The 24,328-nt window shown below is 45.6% G+C and overlaps 1 long non-coding RNA gene across 1 annotated transcript; it reads right to left on the bottom strand.

Annotated features, from left to right (window-relative positions):
- Positions 1-5,952: 5,952 nt before the first annotated feature.
- On the bottom strand, positions 5,953-24,138 carry LOC148148010 (uncharacterized). Its single transcript, XR_015759287.1, has 4 exons — positions 24,088-24,138; positions 23,427-23,533; positions 18,845-18,944; positions 5,953-6,071 (listed from the first exon to the last, which is right to left on the bottom strand). It is a non-coding gene; the product is annotated as an uncharacterized LOC148148010 (long non-coding RNA).
- Positions 24,139-24,328: the final 190 nt, after the last annotated feature.

Here is a 24,328-nt window from a genome sequence, read left to right as displayed (position 1 = left end):
GAAAAACTTTAAAGATCAACAGAAAGCTAGATGGGATTGGGGGAGAAAAGTGATGAGCAGCTATCCCCAGGGCCAGAATAACAGTTTACCCTGCTAGAGGGGAACATATTGTGTGGGGAACATATGGCCTCTGTAATTGTTGAAGCACTTAACTGTTACCATAGAGATAATCCTGATCAAGTTAAAAATCACAGCACACTTCTAAAGCTTGTACTTCCAAATAAACCTGTTGGACTATAACCTGGTGTTGTGTGGTTTTTTAACTTTGCCCACCCCCCTCCAACACCGGCTCCTCCACATCAGAATCCTGACAGACAGCCCCACTGAAACTGAAGTGCCTGTCAGATACCTGACTGAGCCACAGGGGCGTGGGGGAGGGGTATGTGGTTTAACACAAAGTGTTGAGCTTAACTCTATTTTCTAACTGCCGTTGCCATGGAGATAATACTGAGAGACAGCCTCCATTCAAAACCACAAACCACAAAGGTATAAGAATGGGAGTGGCACATCGGACAGGCGGGGAGTTACCTGATGCTGCCTGGAGGTGTTCTGCATGTACACTATCCAGGTAACTGCCATGTCTCATCAATAAAGAATCAAAGAAGACCTCTCAGAGTTCTGTGCCCAGTTATTCCTATCCAGCAGGGTTCAGGAATATGAGTACACAGCAGTCAGTCTTCCCAGTGGAGGTTACGAAGAACATGCCAGTAATTGATAAGGAGACTGAGGAAGATGAGGACCAAGAAACAATCATTATCACGAAAGCGTTAGAGTTGGACAAGCTAATGGAGCTAAAGGTAGACAAGTCTCTTTGCCCTGATGGAATACATCCCAGGGTGCTACCAGAGATAGCGGGAGAAATAGTAAATATACTTGGAGTCAGAGTCCTACAGCAGAGACAGGTCCTTTGGCCCAAACTGGCCCATGCCAATCAGAATATCTCTCCACGTTAACCCCATTTCCCTGCACTTGGCCCATCTGCTTCTGACCCTTTCCTATCCATGTATTTGTCCATATGCCTTTTACATGTTGTTAATGTACCCACCTCAACCACTTCCACTGGCACCTCATTCCATATATACATACCACCCTCTGTGTAGAACTGTTGACCCTCAGGTTCCCTTTCATAATTTCTCCTCCGACCTTAAACTGATGCCCTCCACTCATTGATTCCCTGGGAAAGAGACGGAGTGCATTCCCCTTACCCAAGCCTCTCATGGTCTTATATACTTCCAGAAAAGATCACCCTCTGTTTCCACTGCTCTGAACAAAATAAAAAATCCTCTCCCTATAATTCAGACCCCTGAGTCCTGGCAAAAAATCTTGTAAATTTCTTCTGCACTTTTTCCAGTTTAATAACTGAAACCTACACTGCACTCATCACATTTCCAGTGCTTCCCCATGGCACTGGAACCGACGTGATAACGTCAATGGATTACAAGCCATGATCGATAATTAACTCCTTTACGACAATCCTGTTTTCATAGCATTTTCCATGGTGCAGGCATCCTTGTGTCTTTCTGGTTGCATGGTAAATTAAAAATTTGTCCTCACACAAAACAAATCTGTAGCTTAATTGTTCCTGGGAAATGTGCCATGTTTCTTCAGACTTTTAACAACAAATGAACTCTCTCTCCACAGTCACCACACTAACATGGACTTGGCTGTGTCTCAGTAATGTTTCCAGTCACACTGACATTTGAAATATTCGCCCATGGACAGAATACACACCTTTCCTTCCACATGAAAAGGCCAATGATATTCAGATCAGCACGGATCAAGTAACTATCAAAACGAACGTGAAGTTCAATTTGAATTTCTCATCCACAAATCCGCCCTTTCAGAACCATACAACAGAGAAATCAAGTCACCACCGTTAACACAGGATGGAAATTCATAAGACAGTGATAGTATTAAATTGTAGTTTCTTTGTTCCCCCAAATCTTTAAATCTCAGTCTCACAATTGCTCTCTTCTGTGAACTGAAATCCAAACCAATCTCCTCACCCTTTTCCCCCCACACCCAATTCTCACACACTCTCTCTTCTCTTTGAAATCAGCTTCCTCGCTCCTGCCTGCAGACTAAGAACCAAAAAAAGGTCTCCTCCCACAATCCAAATATGCGCAGGTCAGGTGAATTGGCCATGCTAAATTGCCCATAGTGTCAGGTGTATTAGTCAGAGGGAAATGGGTCTGGGTGGGTTACTCTTCTGAAGGTTGGTGTGGACTGGTTGGGCCGAAGGGCCTGTTTCCACACTGGAGGAAATCTAATCGAATCAAATCAATGAGTCTGACTCGGAGCCTCCTGGATGTTGGTGAATCCTTCCCCCACCTCCCAGGTTTCCTTCCTGGTCAGAACCAAACTGATTTTTTTGCCCCAATCTGTAACATTTTATTTATTTCCCCCACACGGACGCTCTGATGAGAACCATCCTGCACACACTGGCCAAGTCATATCTGATTGAACTAAGATGAACCAAATTAGAACTTTAATTGCAGGCCCATCTGTGTTCCTTTCCATAACATTCCTGAATCTTCACACGAGTTCTGATAACTTTCTACGAAATGCTACCCCCACTGATCGCCGACCACTTGTCACGATATCAGGGGCAGGGGCCATTTCCCTGGGTCCTGTTCCCAGAGGGAGGAAACTGCGAATGACAGATTAATCCCACACAAGCACAGCCTCCCTCCTGGCACTGAACCGCCCTGCACATACCCCAACAATTGGCCAGCACTGCGCCCGTGCACTGGTCTCCCCTCCTACAGCACATGCTCCAGATCGCACACGAAGCTGGGTGATTGACAGCAGCTGCTGCCCAATAGGGTGGAGGGGGCAGGGCTGGAGATTGTAAACAATGAATGAATGTGGAGGACCCTGGGGGATGGACAGGTCAGTGAGGGACAGGAGCAGTGCAGCAGCAGGAGGGGACCCTGAACAAAGTGAGCAATGGGAGAGTCTGACAGGAGAGAAACTACAGGAAGGTTCTGTTGAGGCTCAGGCAGGGACAGCTGGAAGACAGTATGGCCTGGCGGCTTGGGCATGTTTTCCAATCAGCCTTTTCAAAGATGCTGTTACTCAACTCTGAACCCGATCCTCCTGGTTCAGAGGTAAGGACACTACCATCATTTCCTGGTGGGCTAGTGGAAAGAAGGGAAGATTTTCTCAATCTCTCTCACATGGAAACTCCATGAGCTCCTCCCACTTACTGTCTATGGTGGGGATGGAGACAGAGCAGATGGGAGCGGGGTTCGGGATATAGGGACTGCCTTTCAAATGGAACTTACCTGTGTCGGTTATATTAACATGACTCAATACACAGTCACTAACACAAACCTGGTGTACGTGAACGTTATACAGAATATTAACAGCCATAACTGGGTGACACAGATCCCAATGTACAGAGTTAAGTCCTGGATATTAATAACGGCTTTGTGTGTGAGAAATCACTTCTCATGAACTTGAGTCAATTTTTTTGAAGTAACAAAGAGGATTGATGAGGGCAAAGCAGTGGAAATGATCTACATGGACTTCAGTAAGGCGTTTGACAAGGTTCCCCATGGGAGACTGGTTAGCAAGGTTGATCTCATAGAATACAGAGATAACGAGCCATTTGGATACAAAACTGGCTCAAAGGTAGAAGTCAGAGGGTGGTGGTAGAAGGTTGTTTTTCAGATTGGAGACCTGTGACCAGTGGGGTGTCACAAAGTATCAGTGCTGGATCCACTAATTTTCATAATTTATTTCAATGATTTGGATGTGAATATAGGAAGTATTGTTAGTAAGATGACACCACAATTGGAGGTGTAGTGGACAGTGAAGAGGATTACCTCAGATTACAACGGGATCTTGATCAGAGGGTCGAATGTGCTGAGGACTGGCAGATGGAGTTTAATTTAGATAAATGTGAGTGCTGCATTTTGGGAAAGCAAATATTAGCGGGATTTACTGGTAAGGTCCTCGGGAGTGCTGCTGAACAAAGAGACCTTGGAGTGCAGGTTCATAGCTCCTTGAAAGCAGAATCACAGATAGATAGGATAGTGAAGAAGGTGTTTAGTATGCTTTCCTTTATTGGTCAGACCACTGAGTATAGGAGTTGGGAGGTCATATTGCGGCTGTACAGGGACATTGGTTAGGTCACGCTTGGAATATTGCGTGCAATTCTGGTCTCCTTCCTATCAAAACAATATTGTGAAAGTTGAAAGTGGCCAGAATAGTATTACAAGCATGTTGCTAGGGTTGGAGGATTTGAGCTACAGGGAGAAGACAAATACATTGTTTTCCCTGGAGCGTCAGGTGCTGATGGGTGACCTTATAGAGGTTCATAAAATCAGTAGGGGCATGGATAGGGTAAATATACAAGGTCTTTTCCCTGCGATGGGGAGGAGGTACGATGGGAGGTGGGAGACAGAGGGGGGAGATCGAGAGGGGAGGGTAACCGTTATTTTGTCGATCTGCAACACAACCCTGTTCCTGTTTTCTCCGCATCCACTGCAATCCCTCTGAAGGGCTCAGAACAAGGGTACAGTCCCTGGAAAGTAGAGTTTCAGGGTGATCAAGTGCTGAAGGTTGTATTTGGGACGCTGACCTTTATTGGTCTGTGCACTTATCAATAAATGGACCTGGGTTCAATTCCACTGTCCTGGATTCATGTCTGTGGCCACAGACGCGCCTGTCACTGACCCTGAATACTGCATCCCCTGTCACTACAGCTCTGCCATTCTCCTTCCTCCCGTTCTGTGCAGCGGAGCTATCTGTGGTGTCATGTCATCATCTGTTGCTGATTTCCCCTGAGAGTCCATCCCCCTTATAGAATCCCAAGCGGTGCACAATATCTGTTTGAGAAGCGGAGCGATCAGTGGAGAGTCCTGCACTTCCTTCCTGTGCCTCTTACGTGATCTGATGGTCACCCATTCCCTTTCTGTCTGTGTAACCCTCACCTGCAGTGTGACGAACTCACTAAACGTGCTGTCCATAACATTCTCAGTATTGCTCCACAGTGAGTCCACTCTCAGCTCCCGGTCTGAAAAGCAGTTTCCCAGTAGTTGCAGATGGGCACTCTTCCTGCACACATTGCCGTCACGGACACAGGAAGTGTCCCTTATTTCCCACATTGTGCAAGAGGAGCACACCACTGGTCTGAGGTCTCCGATCACAATGTCTCTCTCGTTTCAGTTAGTTACTCCCATTAGGAGAATTTAAATCAGCTAGTAACCTTCCTTCTCTTCAAACATTTCCATTATAATCGAAAGTCCCGATCTTTACTTAAGCTGACATTTTATACTTTAAAAACTGTTTTTAAAAAAAAACTCAGCAGGTATCGCTTACAACTTGGCTGTTCCCATTGGGACCATGTGAATTTCTGAATGGTCTGCACTAAAACTGAAGCTGTAGTTCACATTCTCCCTGTCTCACCTCGCTCTGTTTACAACCAACTCCAAAACACTCTCATTGAGCCAATCAGCACCCACAGTGCAGCCCTATCATTTTCATTGTCTGCTCCCACCTACACTACCCCAACCTCCAATGCATCTCAATGGGAGCTCAGGAACAGCATCTCATCTCTCAATTCAGCTCTTTGTAATCCCAGAGTCAACAAGGACTTCAGCAGTTTCTGAATGAACAGACAGTTGTCAGAACCTGGAACATTCCACCTGAAATGGTGCTGGAATTTGAGACCATAAGGAATTTTAATGAGAAGTTTGCAGGAATTGAAAATAAGGAGTTTACAGGTTAACATCATGAAGTGGGTGATTGGGTCTAAATCTGACAGTTCCTATAAGGAGACGAGGTGTAATTTGGATAAATCTGTGCTCCCTCTCAGGCCAATACCTCCTTCCACAGCTGCAGGGCCCAGAATTGAACACAAACCCCAAGGGTGATCCAACCACTAATTTGAACATCTTTCTGCTTTTTGCTTGAAATAAAAACCAGATACTTTCCCACAGACAGAACAGACACAACTTTCACCTTCCACAGTTAAATGCCAATGGTATTCAGATCCTGATGACCCTGCTGACGGTAGAATATTGCTTTTGGGATCCCTGTCTCAATTATTCTCAATTAATATCCTATAAAATGAATTGACAAAACAAAACTCACAGTCAGTGCAGGCTGAACAGTAAAGACAAATATTTCTCTTGGTATGTGTTTGATGTGTAAATGCTTCTCTTGAAATCACCCCGCCCCCACCCAGGAAGAGGACATGTCTATGCGCCACTCTGTACCTTGTCCCCAATAAAGATGGCGGCCATAACCCAGGACCTATCACCGCCTGAGGGCCACAGCCATTTTCCCATTTGCTGTAAACGTGGGACCAAGAGTTTCTAATTCAGGCCTAACTACCTGTACAGAGTGTAATTTAACCCTCCCAGTCTAAACCGGATCCAACTCCCCTTTCCCGTTTCCTCCTCCTGCACACACCAAGAGTCATTCTAGATCCAGTGACCCTTCCTCAGAACTGACGGCAGCTGGGAAAATTAGAATCCCTACAGTGTGATAACAGGCCATTCGGCCCAACATGTCCACACCCACCCTCTGAAGCGTTTCTCAACCAAACCCATTCCCTGACCCTCTTATTCTACATTTCTCCTGACTAATGCACCTAACCTATACATCCCTGAACACTACGGGAAATTTAGCTGGGCCAATGCACCTAACCTGCATATCTTTGGAGATAGGGTTTAAAAAGTAAATAATAGGTGGGGATGGAGCCCAAAAGAGTCAGTAACATTTGGAAAGACAAAGGAGTGGATAACAATCTGGCTGGGAGGGTGCATAGCTGTTAATGGAGGGGACAGGAACCTGTGTCTGGCAGCATGTCAGTGGAGGTGCTGGAAATGGCAGCTGATGATCTACGTTCTGCTGCAAAACAGACTCCGAGCTTCCAGTTGCCTGTCACTTTAAAACACGAGTCTGTTCCCTGGCCAACATCTCTGTCTCATGCTTACTGCTGTGTTCCAGTGTAGCTTGATGCAAGCTGGCAGAACACTCCAGAACATACCAAAACACCCCGTATTTCAAGGACTGCAATTTCCCCTCCCATGTGGTCAACAATACTCTCCAGTGTATCTCCACCACTTCCCACACCACTGCCATTGAACCACACCTCTCCAACTGCAGCAAGTATAGAACCCCCCCAGTTCTCACCTTCCACCCAGATACAATGTATCATCCTCCGCCATTTCCACCACCTATAATCAGAACCCACCAGAGATATATTTCCCTCTCCATTCCTTTCAGCATTCCACAGAGACCATTCCCTGTGAACTCCAAGTCTGATCCATGCCTCCCAACAACCCTACTCCCAGCCCCTTCACTTACCAATGCAAGAGGTGTAAAACCTGTGCCCACACCTCCTCCCTCACTTCCAAAGGACCCTTCCACATCCAGCAGAGATTTTCCTGCACATCCAAACACCTCACCTATTATGGCCTTTGCTTTCGATGTGGTCTCCTCTCCACTGGGGAGTCAGGACACCAACTTGCGGAATGTGTCAGTGAACATTTCTGCGATGCATGCACCAACAAACCCCACCATCCTGTGGCCGACCACTTCAACTTCCCCACCCACTCCGCCAAGGACATGCAAGTCCTGGACCACCTCCACCACCAAATCCCAGCCACCCGACGCCTGGAGGAAGAAAACCTCATCTTCCACATTGGGACACTTTAACCACAGAATCAAGGTTTCCTCATCTCCCCTCCCCTGCCTCATCCCAGATCCAACCCTCCAACTCGACACCACAGTCTTGAACTGTCCCACCTGTCCATCTTCCTTTCCAAGTATCCACTCCACCCTCTCTCCATTACCGTCCACCTACATCTACCAATTGCCTTCCTAGCTCCCTTCCCACCAACCACACACATCCCTCTTATTTATCTCTCAGCCCTCTTACTACTCCCCCCCCCCCCCCACCACCAATCCCGGTATTCCTGATGAAAAGAATATGCCCAAAATGTCAATTCTCTTGCTCCTGAGATGCTGCCTGACCTGCTGTGCTTTTCCAGCGCCACACGTTAACGCAAGCTGGAAGAACAACACCTCATATTCTACTTGGGGACCCTGCACTCCTCTAGCCCCAGTATCAAATCCAATAATTTTAGGTCCTGAACTCTCCAATTTCCTCACACCCTAGCCTTTTAACCCACATACCAGGCCTTGTTATCACATAGCCTACCATTACACATTATCTATGGTTAGCCACTAACTGTCCCCATAAACAGTTATTCACCCTCCCCCAGCCAGATCTTTATCCACTCCTTTGTCCAACTGCTCCCATCTCTTTGGACTCGATCATCACTTATCATTTACTCCTTAACGCCTACCTTCTGCATATAAACCGACATTTCTTTTCAGTAACATCAGTTCTGAGGAAGGGTCAGCAGATCCAAAATGTTAACTCTGATTTCTCTTCACAGATGCTGCCAGACCTGCTGAGCTTTTCCAGTACCTTTTGGTTATTGAGAGAGATTTACAGCATCTGCAGTTCTTTTGGTTATAATTTACAAGGAATTTCTTATTCAGGTCTAGCAGCCTAAAACCGTGCATTTATAAACCCTCCCAGTCCACAATAGCTCAATTTCTTCCCCAGACTTTGCAGTCTCTCCCATTCCCTTCACACTCACTAGGTCCCCCCTCACCGTGACACTGCACCTGCACAGCTTATGGCCACGTGTTGGCCTGCTGGACTCACCCCAATTCACTCCCATTGGCTGGAGGATGACGCCAATTCTCCTATTGGTCTGAAGCTGCTGTCAATCACCCGGGCCCCATTGTGACATGAGTGGGCTCCTCCCAAGGGCATCGGATGCTGAGGGGTGACCTCATAGAGCTTTATAAAATCCTGAGGAGGATGGATGGGAAAAATAGACAAGTTCTTTTCCCTGGGGTGGGGGAGTCTAGAACGAGAGGGTGTAGGTTTAACGTGAGAGGGGAAAGATTTAAAAGGGACCCTAAAGGCACCTTTTTTCACACCGAGATTGGTGCAAGTATGGAATCTTCTGTTCAGGGAAATGGTGGAGGCTGGTACAATTACACCACTTGGCATCTGGATGGGTATGTGAATAGGAAGGGTGTAGAGGGATACGTGCCAAGTGTTGGCAAATGTGACTAGATTAGTTTGGGATATCTGGTCGGCATGGACCAGTTCGACCAAAGGGTCTAATTCCATGCTATAGGTCTCTATGACTCTGCCCTGGGATGAGCTTCATTATTCACAGTGAATGGGGCAGTAACACAGAGCACAGGGGTTTGGGGCTATTCAGCCCATTGGGGCTGTACTCTCTCCCTCTGGAGATGGTGCCAGTCTATCCCAACTCACCTCCCATTTGTCTGTAGCCCTCCAAATCCTTCCTTAAAGAAGTTAAAATTCCAAATTTGTTTTGACAATAACTACTGAATCTGCATCCAGCTCTCGGTCAAACTGTCCCAGATGATCAGAACTTAGTGAGTAAAATAATCTTCACATTTTTAACCTGCATTATTTGCCAGTTACCTGAAGGTAGTTACTAAAAATTGTGACGTTAATAATTTCTCCCTCTGTCTCTCTGTAAATTAAATATCCTGTAAACAAATCTGCTCCTGGTCGAAATCACTGCTTAACCTTCTCAGCTCCAAGGAGAATTATCTGATCTTCTGTTAACTCTCCATAAAAGAGAAACCCATCTTAATTTTATTAGTGCCATAAAGATGTACAGCAGAGAAACAGACTCTTCCATCCAACTTGTCCTTGCCGACCAGATATCCTAAATTAATCTCATCCCATATGCCAGCACTTGGCCTATATCCTTCTAAACTTTTGCTAATCACATACAACATCTCAAAGGCATAATTGGGTAAATGTACCAGCCTCCACACTTCCTCTGGCAGCTCATTCCATAAACGTACCATGTTCAGCTAGAAACATTACTCCTTAGATCCCTTTTAAATCTTTTCCCTCACACGTGAAGCCTGTGCCCCCAAGCTTTGGACTCACATATCCTGGGAATAAGACCCTGGGATTTCACCCTATCCATGCCCCTCACAATTGTATCCGATGCTCCAGGGAAAACAGCCCCAGCCTATTCACCCTCTACCTACATAGCTCAAACCCTCAACCCTGGCAACATCTTTGCGGATCTTTTCCGAACCCTTTCAAGTTTCACAATATCATTCCAATAGCGGGGAGACCAGGACTGAAAGCAGAATTCCAGAAGTGGCTGAATCAATGTGCTGTGCAGCCGCAAAATGGCGTCCCAACTCCACTACTCAATGCACTGACCAGTAAAGGCAAGTACACCAAACACCTTCTTCACTACCCTGCCTATGATTCCACTTTCAAGGAACTATGAACCTGCACTCCAAGGTCTCTTTATTCAGCAACATTCCCCAGGACCTTCCCATTAAGTGTATAATTCCTGCCCTCATTTGCTTTTCTAAAATGGAGTATCTCACATTTATCTGAAATAAACTCGATCTGACAATCCTCAGCCCATTTGATTGAAGTCCTATTGTACTCTGAGGCAACCTTCTTCGCTGTCCAGTGCACCTCCAATTTTGATGTCTACTGCAAACCTACTAACTATACCTCATTTATTCACATAGAAATCACTGATATAAATGATGAGAAGCAGTGGATCCAGCACCAATCCTTACACCATATTGCTCATCACAGGCCTCCAGTCCGAAAAGCACTACCCTCCGTCTCCAACCTTCCAGCCAATTTGTATCCAAACAGCTGGTTCTCTCCGTATCCCATAGTGTCTAACTCGCTAACCAGTCTGTTATGTGGAACCTTTTTGAATGTCTTTCTGAAGTCCAAGTTAGTGATTTATGGACAAAGCCATGCTGACTATCCCTAATCACTTGTTGCCTTTCCAATTACATATAAACCTGTCCTTCAGAATTCCTTCCAACACCTTGTCTGCCACTAACTTCAGACTCACCAGTGTATTGTTCCCTGGCCTTTCCTCATCACCTTTCTCAAATAATGGCGCCTGTCTTGCAACACCTCACCTGTGGCTATCAGTGATAGAAATATCTCAGCGAGGGGCCCGGCAATCACTTCCCTAAATTCCCACAAAGATTTGGGATACACCTGATCAGGTCCCATAGATTTACTCAGCTTTATGTATAAGACATCCAGTACAACCTCCTCTGTTATATGGACAGTTGTCAAGTTATCACTATTTATTTCTCCAAAGTCTCTAGCTTCCATATCGTCTTCCAGTAAAAGCTGACATGAAATCCTCAGATCGTATCTCTCCCACCTTCTGTGGTTCCACAGACGGCCTTGTTGATCTTTGAGGGTCCCTATTCTCTGCATGGTTACTCTTTTGTCCTTAGTGTTTTGTAGAATCTCTTTGGATTGTCCTTAAACCTCTTTTCCCCCCAAAGCTATCTCATGTATGCTTTTTGCCCTCCTGTTTTCCCTCAAGTGTACTCCTACTGCCCCTATACTCCGAGGGATTCACTCAAACCCAGCTGTCTGTACCTGCCATATCCCTCCTTCATCTTTTTGACCAGACCCTCAATTTCTCTAGACACACAGCATTCTCTACACCTACCAGACTTGGCAATAACAGGAACATACTGTCTATGTTCTCTTGTTGTCTCATTTTCACAGGCCTATGGAGGCAATGGCAGATGAGGACATGGAAACAGTCATTCTCAGTAAAGAGGTAGTGTTGGGAAAGATAACAGCCCAAAAGTACATGGGTCTCCTGGCCATGATGGAATGCATCCCAGGGGACTAAAAGAGATGGTGAAGGGTCTATTGACCTTCCTTGCTAGAGGGATGGCTATGCTGAAGTTGTACAGGGTGCTGGTGAGGCCACATCTGGAGTACTGTGTACAGGTTTAATCTCCTTACTTCAGCAAAGATGTACTGACACTGGAGGGGGTGCAGAGGAGGGTCACTAGTTTGAGTCAGGAGTTGAGAGGGTTGGTGTATGGGGAGAGACCAAATAGACTGGGACTATACTTGTTGGGATTTAGAAGAATGGAAGGTTGTATTGGAAAAAATAAAATTAAGAAATGAATAGATAAGATAGAAGCAGGGAGGTAATTTCCATTGGGGGGTGGGCACGCGGGTCAACCTAGAGAGCATAGCGTCAAAATAAGGGGGTATCTCATTTAGGACAGAGTTGAGGAGGAACTTCTTCAGCTAAAGGGTTATGAATCTGTGGAATTCCCTGCTGAGTGCAGCAGTTGACATTATCAACTTGAATGCCTTTAAGGCAAAATGTAGATTTGCCAACAGGAAAGGAATTAAGGGTTATGGTGAGAGAGCAGGAAAGTGGAGCTGAGGCCATAAAAAACTCAGCCCTGACCTTATTGAATGGCAGTGCAGGCTTGAGGGGCCAGATGGCCTACTCCTGCTCCTATTCCTTCTGTTCTTATATTCCCACTTTCCAGCCGTCCCTTTACCTGGGGGTTGCAAAGAAATATTGAAAGTTCTCGCCTTGTACCGTCAAAATTCATCTTTGTCCAACTTTGAACACCAACTTTTAGATCTGGTCTATTATTTTCTGCAACTATTTTAAAACGAGTAGAATTATCGTCAGAGAATCCCACGTGTGGAAGCAGGCCATTCGGCCCATCACATCCACACTCAACCTCAGAGTCTCCTATCTTACCCCTGTAACGCTGCATTTCACATGGCCAATCTCCCCAACCTGCACATCCCTGAACAATATGGGCAATTCAGCCTGGATTATCCACCCAACCTGCACATCTTTGGACTGTGGGCGGAAACCAGAGCACCTGGACGAAACCCACACAGACAACCTCAATAAGGTGATCATCCTGTTCCTATTTCCCAGTTCCACCCAAGTAATTTCACCGGGCGAACTCCCATGAATATCCTCTCTAAGCACAACAATAATGTTATCCCTCATCAAAAACACCATTCCACCTTCTCTCTTATCCCCCTTTCTATCCTTCCTCTTACATCTATTCCCTGGAACATTAAGCTACCTGTCCTGTCCAACCTAAGGCACGTTTCTTGAATACCCACTATATCCCAGTCCCATGTTCAAAACCATATCTTAAGCTCATCCGCTTTCCCTGTCAAACCTCTTGCATTGAAATGCAGTGCAGTGCTATCAAAAGGACAGACTGATGGGCAGAGGGGGTAAGATGGCCCTGTTGGTGAGGGACGACGTTGAGCCCCTTTCGAAGGGAGAGACACAGAATCAGGAGACGTAGAGTCAGATTGGAGGGTGGCTAATGTTGTCCCACTTTTCAAGAAAGGTGGGAGAGAGAAAACAAGGAATTATAGACCGGTTAGCCTGATGTCAGTGGTGAGAAAGATGCTGGAGTCAATTATAAAAGATGAAATTATTGCTGATTTGGATAGCAGTAATAAGATTCGTCAGAGTCAGCAGGGATTTGCAAAGGGGAATATACTGACTTGGATTGAAAATTGGCTGGCTGACAGGAAGAGTAGTGATAAACGCTTCCTTTCGGAATGGCAGGCAGTGACTAGTGGGGTATCACAAGGTTCGGTGCTGGGACCGCAGCGGTTTGCAATATACATTAATAATATAGATGAACGTTTTAAAAGTAATATTAGCAAATTTGCTGATGACACAAAGCTGGGTGGCAGGGTGAAATGTGAGGAGGATGTTATGAGAATACAGGTTAACTTGGACAGGCTAGGTGAGTGGACGGATGCATAGCAGATGCAGTTTAATGTGGATAAATGTGTGGTTATCCACTTTGGAGGCAAGAACAGGAAGGCAGATTACTATCTAAAAAGAGTCAAGTTTGGGAAAGGGGAAGTACAACGAGATCTAGGTATTCTTGTACATCAGTCAATGAAAGCAAGCATGCAGGTGCAGCAGGTAGTGAAGAATGCTCACTGCATGCTGGCCCTCATAACAAGAGGAATTGAGTATAGGAGCAAAGAGGTCCTTCTGCTAAGACCGCACCTGGAGTATTCTGTGCAGTTTTAGTCTCCACATTTGAGGAAGAGCATTGTGGCTATTGAGGGAGTGTTGGGTAGGTTCATGAGGTCAATTCCTGAAATGGCAGAATGATCATATGTTGAAAGATTAGAGCGACTGAGCTTGTATACACTTGAGTTTAGAAGAATGAGAGAGGATCTGATTGAGACCTACAAGATTATTAAAGGGTTGGACACTCTGGAGGCAGGAAGCATGTTTCCATGGATGGGTGAGTCCAGAACCAGAGGACAGAGTTTAAACATAAGGGAAAGGCCATTTAGAACAGAGTTGAGGAGAAACGTCTTCACCCGGAGAGTGGTGGTTTTATGGAATGTTCTGCTCCAGAAGGCAGTGGAGGCCAAATCTCTGGATACTTTCAAGAAAGAGATGGATAGAGCTGTTAAAGAGAATGGAATCAAGTGTTACGGAGATAAGGCAGGAACAGGATTCGGATTGTGGATGATCAGCCATGATCATAATGAATGGTGGTGCTGACTCAAAGGGCAGCATGGCCTATTCCTGCACCTATTGTCTATTGTACCTTGTCAGTCCTACCTCATTCTGTGTCTTGCCCTTGCCTGCCTTGCCTGTCTAACTTCTAAACTGTATCAGTCTCAGACTTACCTCCTTTCTCACTATCTCTTTAGGTTTACCCCCACCCCACTCCCTCACTGGTTTAATGCCTCCTGAGTAGCACTAGCAAATCTCCCTGCTTGGAATTTAGACACCTTCCAAATCAGGTGTAATCCATCCTTCTTATGCACGTCAATTCTACCCCAGCAGAGATTCCAATGATCCAAAAATGGGAATCCTTCTCCCCTGTATCAGATCCTTGGCCATGCATTCATCTGCTCTACCCTGCTATTCCTACTCTCACTAGCATGTGGCACCGGGAGTAATCCAGATATTACTACCCACATGGACCTGCTTATTATCCTACAGGCTAATTTGCAATATTGTCTCATCAGGACTTCATCCTTTTCTCTTATGTCATTGGTACTAATGTACAGCGACCTCCCACTGATCATTCTCCCCTTGGATATTAGATACCTTCCAAATCAGGTGTAATCCATCCTTCTTATGCACGTCAATTCTACCCCAGCAGAGATTCTGCACCCTCGGAGCCATCCTTCACCCAGGCAGCAGGGAGGCACCACCCCATTCTGATGTCTCACTGTTAGCTACAGAAACTGCAGTCTGTGCTGCAGACTAGAGAGCCCCCTATTACCATCGATCACATGGAACCTGATATACCTCACATTGCACTAGATACTTGGCTGTCAGTGCGATATTCCCCGGACAGTGTGATCCCCGACGCTTTCCAAAACAGCATACTTGTTTGAGACGGAAATAACCACAGGAGACTCCTGCACTACTTGCCCTCCGCTCCTCCCTTTCCGAGAGGAAACCCATCTACCTGACTGGATCGGCAGTTTTCCTAACTTTCTGAAACTGCCACCTATCACACCCCCCGGCTCCGGTAAACTTTTCATTACCTTTAACCATCGCTCCATCTGGTCCATGAAATCCTACAGGATTTGCATCCTCACTTCCTGCGGACAATCAGGATCACTGAAACTTTCCTGAAATCTCCTACATCCAACAGGAAGAGCACATCACTGTAAGAATGGCCATCTCTGCACCTGAACAGACCACAGACACAAAAAAAAGGCACACAGTCTTACAGCTTTACAAAACACTACTCTAGAATAAATTAGTACCAATATTTCATATTAAAAAACTTAATCAAAGTATCATAAGATGTGTATTTAAAGAAATAAACCGTCGCCCTACTGAATGTTGTAGCTTTACTAAAATAAAACAGACTAAGATTTATCTTTGAAGAGACTGAAACCCACTGAGTTGTGAGTCACAGATGAACAGCACGAAACAGACCTTCGGTCAAATTTGTTCCCTTTTATATCTTTCCCCTCTCACCCTCAACCTATGCTCTCTACTTCTGGACTCTCCTACTCAGGGAAAAGACCTTATCTGCTTACCCTATCCATGCGGGTTGAAAGAAGGGCCTGAAGAAGGGCCTGTGCCCGAAGCGTCGAATCTCCTGTTCCCTGGATGCTGCCTGACCTGCTGTGCTGTTCCAGCAATAAAGTTTCAACTACCCTATCCATGCTACTACTGATTTTATAAACCTCTACGTAGGTCACTCCTCAGTCTCTGATGCTCCAGGGAAAGAAATCCCCAGCTTTTTTGCTCTCTTCCTGCAGCTCAAACCCTGGCAATATCCTTGTAAATCTTTGCTGAACCCTCTCAAGTTTCGCAACATCCTTCCGATTGATGGAGAACAGAATTGCACACAATATTCCAAAACTGGCCTAACCAAAGTCCTGTACATAACCTTCCAACGTCTATACTCAATGCTCTGATCAAGAAAGGAATGTATTCCATATGAATGTATCATATCCACCTGCAACTCTACGTTCAAGGAAATATGAACATTCCTTGCAAGATATCTTTGTTCATCAACACTATCTAGGAATTTGCCACTAAGTGTATCAGTCCTGTCAAGATTTACTTTTCCAACAAGCAGCACATCACATTCATCTGAATTAAACTCCATCTGCCACTTCTCACCCATCTGAACAACATCCTGTTGTAATCTGAGGTAACCACTCTTCGCTGTCCACTATATCTCCAATTTTGGTGTCATCTGCAAACTTACTAACTATACCTCCTATGCTCATATCTAAATCATATTATATAAATGACTAAAAGTAGTGGACCCAGCACTGTTCCTTACGGCATTCCACTGGTCACATGCCTCCAATCTGAAAAACAACCCTCCACCACCACCCTGCCTTCCACATTTGAGCCAGTTCTGTACCCAAACGGCTAGTTCTCCCTGTATTCCATGAGATCTAACCTTGCTAACCAGTCTTCCATGGGGAACCTTGTCGAGCGCCTTACTGAATTCCATAGATCATGTCCACCTCTCAGCCCTCATCAATCCTCTTTGATACATCTTCAAATAACTCAATCACATTTGTGAGACATGATTTCCCACGCACATAGTCATGCTGACTATCACTAATCAGTCCTTGCTTTTCAGAATACACACGCATCTTGTTCCTCAGGATTCCATCCAACAACTTGCCCAGCATCAATGTCAGGCTGACTGGTCGATAGTTCCCTGGCTTGTCCTTACCACCTTTCTTAGCCGCACCACGTTAACCAACCTCTAGTGTTTTGGCATCTCACCTGTGATAATCGATGATACAAATATCTCCGCAAGAGGCCCAGCAATCACATTCCCAGCTTCCCACTAAGGTCTCGGGTACATCTGATCAGGTGCTGGGGATTAACCAAGCTTTACGGGTTACAAGACACCCAGCACGTCCTCCTCTGTAAGATGTCGACATCTATTTCCCCACATTCCATATTGCCCATGTCCTTCTCCACAGTAAACACTGATACAAAACATTCAGTTAGTATCTCTCCCATCTCCTGCGGCTCCACGTGTAGGCTGCCTTGCTGATCTTTGAGGAGCCCTATTCTCTCTCGAGTTACCCTTTTGTTCTTAATGTATATATAAACACCCTTGGGATTATTCATAATCCTATTTGCCAAAGCTATCTAATGTCCCCTTTTTGCCCTCCTGATTTCCCTCTTAAGTATACTCCTGTCTTTAATGCTCAGGGTTTTTTGGGATTTTTGGATTGGAATAAATGCAAAATATTACATTTTGATAAAACGAACGAGGGCAGACTGACACTAATTAAAAACAGGGTCTCGAGTAGTGACATGGAACAAAGAGGCCGAGGGGTTCGGGTCTTTCACGTCTGTCACATGTAGACAGGGTGGTTGAGAAGGTGCCTAGCACACTTGCCTTCATTGCTCAGACCTTTGAGTACAAGAGTTGGGACATTATTTTGGATGTTGGGGAGGCCTTTTCTGGAATTCTGTGTCCAGTTCTGTTCATGCTGATAGCGGGAGGACATTATGTAGTTGGAGCGGATTCAGAAGAGATTTACCAGGATGTTGATGGGAATGGATAGTTTGAATTATAAGCAGAGACTGGATAGGCTGCGACTTCTTTCACTGGCGCGCAGGGGGCTGAGGAGTGACCTTATTAGATGTTTCTCAAATCATGGAGGGGTGGTATCAGTAATGTGAACAGCAGGTGTCCTTTCCAGGAAGGGACGCGATTCAAGACTGGGTACATACCTATTAAGGTGACAGCAGAACGGCTTTAAAAAGGCGTTCGGGAATTGTTTTTTAATTTTTGTTCAGACAAATGGAATGAACTATCAGAGGAAGTGGTAGTTGTGAATCAAAATACAATTTTAGGGTGGCACAGTGGCTCAGCGATTAACACTGCTGCCAGGGCCCCAGGTTCGATTCCAGCTTTGGACAACTGTCTCTGTGGGACTTGCACATTCTCCCAGTGTCTGCATGGGTTTCTTCCAGGGGCTCCAGTTTCCTCCCTAATGAGAGAGCAGCCCTATGGTCTGGTAGGGCAATGCTGCCTTTACCTTTTATACAGTGATGCCACTGTGTCTCTGGGGTGGGGAGAGGGAATGCTGAAGGTGGTGGATGGGACACCACTCAGGCACAATGCTTTGTCCTGGAGGATGTTCACTTTCTTTAATAGTGTTGGGGACTGCACTGATGCAGGCAAGTGACGAATGTTCCAACACAATCCTGATGTGTACCTGATAGAGAGCAAACAGACATTGGGGAATCAGGGGTTTGGGGAAACTGAGATTGTTCTCCTTGTAGCAAAGGCAATTGAGGGGAGCTGTGACAGAGGGGTTTAGAAAGGCTACACGTTATAATAATAAACCTTACACCCATCAGCTCATTATATAATGATTACAGGACACACATTAAAGGTTTGGGAAGATTCAAAGGAGAACTTTTATGCAGCAAATGGGATTCAGATGGAATACAATACTCACACACAATGCAAATATCCAGGTCCTGATGAATTGACTAATTCAATCAGAGTTTGGTGTTACAATGACTGAGATTACCATCTGAATGTCCACCTGTAGTATCCTCTAATACAAGTTTATAAAATCCATCACTGTCAGTTCAGGTTAGAAACTCGCACCATCCCCCCCCCCCCCTCTGGCCCAGGATGACTGGACACATACCCCTTGTGGAGGTCAGCAGTCAGTTCAGGTGGAAATCTATATGGATTTCTAGGAGTTTCCACCTTGGAATTTCATGTGACTGAACAGGGCAGATCTTTGACACATGGGATAGAATATTCCAAGTGTCAGTCAGATATGGAGAGCAGGATTTGCTTCTTTTTTTTCCTTCTGTGTTGCCGCTGTGCCTCATCAATAAGACATGGCGGGTGAAAGGCTCATGCAGCTCGATGGGCAAGTTGCCTCCATTCTGACCAATGGGCAGCAAGCTCCTCCCATAGAGTATCTCTAAAAACAGAGCAACACTGCACGCTTCACACTGCCCAGTGCTCCCAGTAAATGTTTAGAAGGGGGGAGGGGAACTCCTGGAAAAGGCATAACTGTAAAGTTCTAGAAGGATTGTGACGAGAGAGAGATGCACAGGAGAAGGGGCAACAAATTGTCAGATGGAGTATAATTTGGGAAAATGGGAAGTTGGTCATTTTGGAGGGGATAATAAAAGAACAGAGTGCTATTTACCTGGTGGAAACTGTAGAAAGCTCCACCACAAAGGGACCAGGGGGTAATTGTGCAGGAAACACAGAAAGCTAGCAGATTCTGGGTCAGTCACGGAATCAAGGGTTCATTTCAGATTCATCAAGTTTAAAGTAACACCGACACGGGTAAGGGGTTTCAGTAACAATGAAGCTGGGGTGAGGTGGAGACAAGCAACATTTTAGAGATTGGAATTCCTGGTGTTTTTGATTGCGTAGATGTCTGATCAGAAGGTCACCTTGGGGTTACAGATATGACAGCAATGTTGTGAAGAATGTAGTTCTGCCTCAGACTCCACCCAGTGAGAGGGAGGGGCTCAGCAGTAAGGGAAAGGAATTTGTAATAGCAACTGAAGGTAATGGGTTTAACCGTAACAATGTTTCTTTGCAGGAAATTGCAGCTAATCGAGTAATGGGAATGTGATAAGCAGTTTGGTAACTGAGTAACAGTGGAGCAATGGAGAGGGATGGTGCGGAGGGAGAGCTGGGCATCGTCAGTGTACATGTGAAACCTAACACAGTGCTTTTGGATGATGTCACCTCCTGGCAGTGCGTAGGTGAGAAACAGGACGGACCAAGGAGAGATCCTTGAGGGACACCAAATACAAGGAATTCAGAAAGGAAAGGGAAAGTGGAGATGGAGCAGGACTTACAAATGATGGAGGTCAAATGTTAGTTTTTTTTTGCAGAATGGATGAGAAGGACATAACCAGAAACGACAGACAGACAGAACAAGGAACAATACCTGTGAATTGGCGAGGGGGAGTGATGAGGATGAAACAGAGTTGGAATGTCTGTAGTTTAGCGAGACTAGTAAAAGATCAAGATAAGCTCTGATAAGGCTTGGCAAGAGACTGGAGAAAGATGTAAGTTTGGGACAAAAATCAGGAACACCATGTGAGGCAGTTTGCCTCGGTGGGCTAGTGGGAGGGAGGGAAGCAGCAGAGGCAGCTGATCGGGTTGTCTCAGTCTTAGTGACAGAGAAACTCAATGTGCTCCTTGCTCTTGTTGTTGGAGGGAAGGGTGAAGGAGACAGGATGATGGACAGTGTTTTACAAAGAAACACAACCAGGGTTCGTGATATTTAAAATGAGTGAACAAACCTAATGTATTTAACTTTTATCCAGAATATTAAAATGTACAACTGAAGTCCTTGTTCGAATCCCAGCTCGGCAGATGGTAGAATCTGAATTCAAGAGAAAATAACTGGAATTAGGAATCTCCTGATCTCCTTTGAACCATTGTCAATGGCAAAACAATCCTGCCAACCTGACAGTCGCCCAACAAGCTACTCACTGTATTAATAACTGCAAAGTCTCAACAAAGGAATGAAACTGGATGGACCGCTTGGCATCTAACAAGGCATTAGGAAATACAACCACAGAATCAGCCCTCTCTACTCTGCAACATCCTGCTCACTAAGATCTGTGTTTTTTACGCCAAAATATGGCGAGCTGTCTCACAGACTAGTCAAGGAACAGCCTCAAATAGTCAGACTCAGAGTAATCCCTGACAGATAATGGCCAGATACCACCATTACCATCCCTAGATATTGAGTGTGAGATGATGGAAAAGCACAACAGGTCAGGCAGCATCAGAGGAGCAGGAGAATCGACGTTTCGCGCCTAAGCCCTACATCAGCCTTATCTGCTGTGCTTTTCCAGCACAACACTCTCGATTTTGATCTCCAGCATCTGCAGTCTTCACTTTCTCCTGAAATCTCTGGATATGTCCTGCCCCACCAGCAGGATAGACCAGGCAGAGGTGATGGCACAGTTGTGTACACAAAGGAACCATTTGCCCTGGGAGTACTCAGCATTGACTTTGGACACCAGGAAGTCTCATGGCTTCTGCTGATTACCACATACATTGCTCCAACGGCTGATGAATCAGTGCTCCTCCATGTTGAATAACACTTGGAGGAAGCACTGAGGCAATAAAATGGTGACAAGTCTATTCTGGATACTGGATTTCAACAACATCTACCAAGAGTAGCTCAACAGCAGGATTACTGACTGAGCTGGTCGGGTTCTCAAGGACATAGTTGCTCAACTGGGTTTGCAGCAGGCGGTAACGGAACCAGCAAGAGGGAAAACATACTAGATCTTATCAGTATGAATCTGCCAGCTGCAAATGCATCTGTCCATGACAGTATCGGTAAGAGCGACCATCCCAGAGTCATTTTGGAGACAAAGCCTCACCTTAAAATTGAGAAAAAGCCTCACCTTAAAGTGGAGTGGTACTATCACCGTGCTAAATGAGACAGATGTAGGAACTCAAACTGGATCTCTCTGAGGTACTGTGGGATAACAACAGCAGCAGAACTGTACTCCAGCACAATCTGTAATCTCATGGATTTGCACATCCCGCACTCACACATCACAATGGACAAAAAAGAAGGGCATGCCATGAGCAGCACCAGGCATACCTAAAAATGAAGTGCCAACCTGTTGAAGCTACCAAGCAGCATATCAAACAGCATCTGCATATCAAACAGCATCAGCAGCAAGCAACAGAGCTAAGTGATCACACAATCAATGGATCAGATTAGAGCTCTGCAGTTCTGCCACACCCAGTTGTGAATGATAATGGACAATTAAACAACGCGTTGCAGGAAGCACCACTGATATCCTCACCCTTACTGAGAGTGGTTTCACACATCCATGCAAAAGATGAGATGACAACATTTGCAGTAATTTTCAGCCAGATGCAAAGTGGGATGATTCATCTCAGTCTTCTCCAGTGGTTCCTAACGTCACAGATGTGAGCTTTAAGCCAGGTCAATTTAGTTCGAATAATATCGAGAAATGGTTACGTAGTGTAAAGGCTATGGGTCCTGCTAACATTCTGGCAATAATACTGATAGCTTGTGCTCCAGAACTTGCCACCCACCAAGCCACGGACCGCTCCAGCACTGGCACGACCGACAATGTGGAACATTGCCCAGGCATGTTCAACACAAAAACACAGGGCAATCCAACCCAGGCAATTTCCCTCTATCAGTCCACACTCGATCAGCAGTAAAGTGATGGAAGTAGTCATCAACAGGGCTATCAAGCAGCAGCTGCTCAGCAACAGCCAGCTGAGCGACACTCATTTTTGGCTCCACCAGGGCCACTCAGCTCCCGATTGTGTTACCACCCTGATTCACAACCTGACAACCAGCTGAATCCCAGAGGTGAGGTGAGAGTGACAGCCCAGTCCCACTCCAGAATCACTAATTCTAGCTGATTCCACCCTCATCTCAGCTCATATACTGAAACTCTCATCCATCGTGTGTTATCTCCAGACTTAATTATCCAAACACACTCCTGGTCAGCCTCCCAAATTCAACCTCCCTATAATCTCAAGAAAAAAATGAAAGCTCTATCGCCCACGTTCTCACTTCTCCCCAAACATGTTCATCCGTCAAAAGGCTCCTATTCATAAGCAACAACAATTTAAAATTCTCATTCTTGATTCGATTCCTGGCTGTTATCATCCCTCGCTCCCTGCACCACACATCCTTTGTCGAGGTCTCAACCCATTTTCTTCGAGACTCCCAACGATTTGTTAATGCATTACTTCAACTGTGTGGCTGATTCTACAGTTACTAAAGCAACGTGGTCTGGAATTTGCAGACAAAACCTCACCGGTCTGCTTTCCACCTTTAAGACATCCCTCAAAACCTGCTTTTTGGCAATGCTTTTGGCCGCCTGATTTAAAATCTCCATCGCTGGCCTTATATCTAAAGTTCTCAATAGTATTTTTGTGAAATTATAAACATGATAATAAAACTACAAACTGTTCTTGATTTGGACACTATCTTCAAATAATCACTGTTGCTGTAATGAATACTCTGTAATGTCTCTTACCCAACCACATTGTGGGAGCACCTTCACCACACAAACTGCAGCTGTACAAGAAAGTCAAACATCACCCTCTCCACAGGCAACAGGGCTTTGGCATTAATCATTGGTATCTGTGGAAGGAGAAACACAGTTGATGTTTCAGGGAGTGCAAAACGGATCACAGGGAATGAAAAAGAAAAAAGTAATCTGATAATAGAGCAGCACATGGTCAGGGGCTGGGCCTCAGTCAAAAACTCATTTACAAAGGGTCTATAAAAGTAATAATACAGTAGCAAACAGACCAAAAATACACCCATGGTTCGAGACTGAGGAAGCTAGATATTGACAAAGTGGCCATGAGGGAGCCCAGAGGTGAATCAGAGCAGTATTGGCTGCTCTGATCCCAAAGACTCGAGACGCGAGAAAGGCTGCACATGCGCCTGGCTGCACCTTGCCCCCTACAAAGATGGCGGCGCTGCACGTGTCCAGTGAATCGTTGTCCCGAATAAAGATGGCGGCGCTCACTCAGGCCTGCAGCCGCGCTGAGGCCATTCCTCATTTACTGCAAACACGGGACTGGGACGTTCAAATTTGTGTTTTCCGACGTGCACAATTTGTTTGTAAAACCTCTCCGCTCATAGCAACACAGTTTTTCTCCCGTTTCCCTGTTTATTTCTTTCCTTACCGTATCCTTTCTCTCCATAACTTCCCGAGCATTCATTACAGCGACTCTGCGCCGCGCGCGGGGGTGATCACATTGTTGTTTAGTTTAGCTCCGCCCTTCATTCACTTTGATTGGCTGGAGGACAACCTCCAGCTAGGTCATCCAGCCTCGACCACCGTCCTTTCATTGGTCCGGTGCTGACATCAATCACCCGGAGTCCCTTTATTGGGTAGAGTATGCGCAGTGTGTCCTGCTTTAGCTG

The sequence above is a fragment of the Chiloscyllium plagiosum genome, unplaced genomic scaffold (genome assembly GCF_037043375.1).
Source record: "Chiloscyllium plagiosum isolate Xiang-an unplaced genomic scaffold, Cpla_swu_hap1 HiC_scaffold_14, whole genome shotgun sequence".
NCBI classification, from domain to species: domain Eukaryota; kingdom Metazoa; phylum Chordata; class Chondrichthyes; order Orectolobiformes; family Hemiscylliidae; genus Chiloscyllium; species Chiloscyllium plagiosum.
The sequence above is the reverse complement of the archived record's forward strand: the minus strand, read 5'-3'. Positions and strand labels throughout refer to the sequence as shown.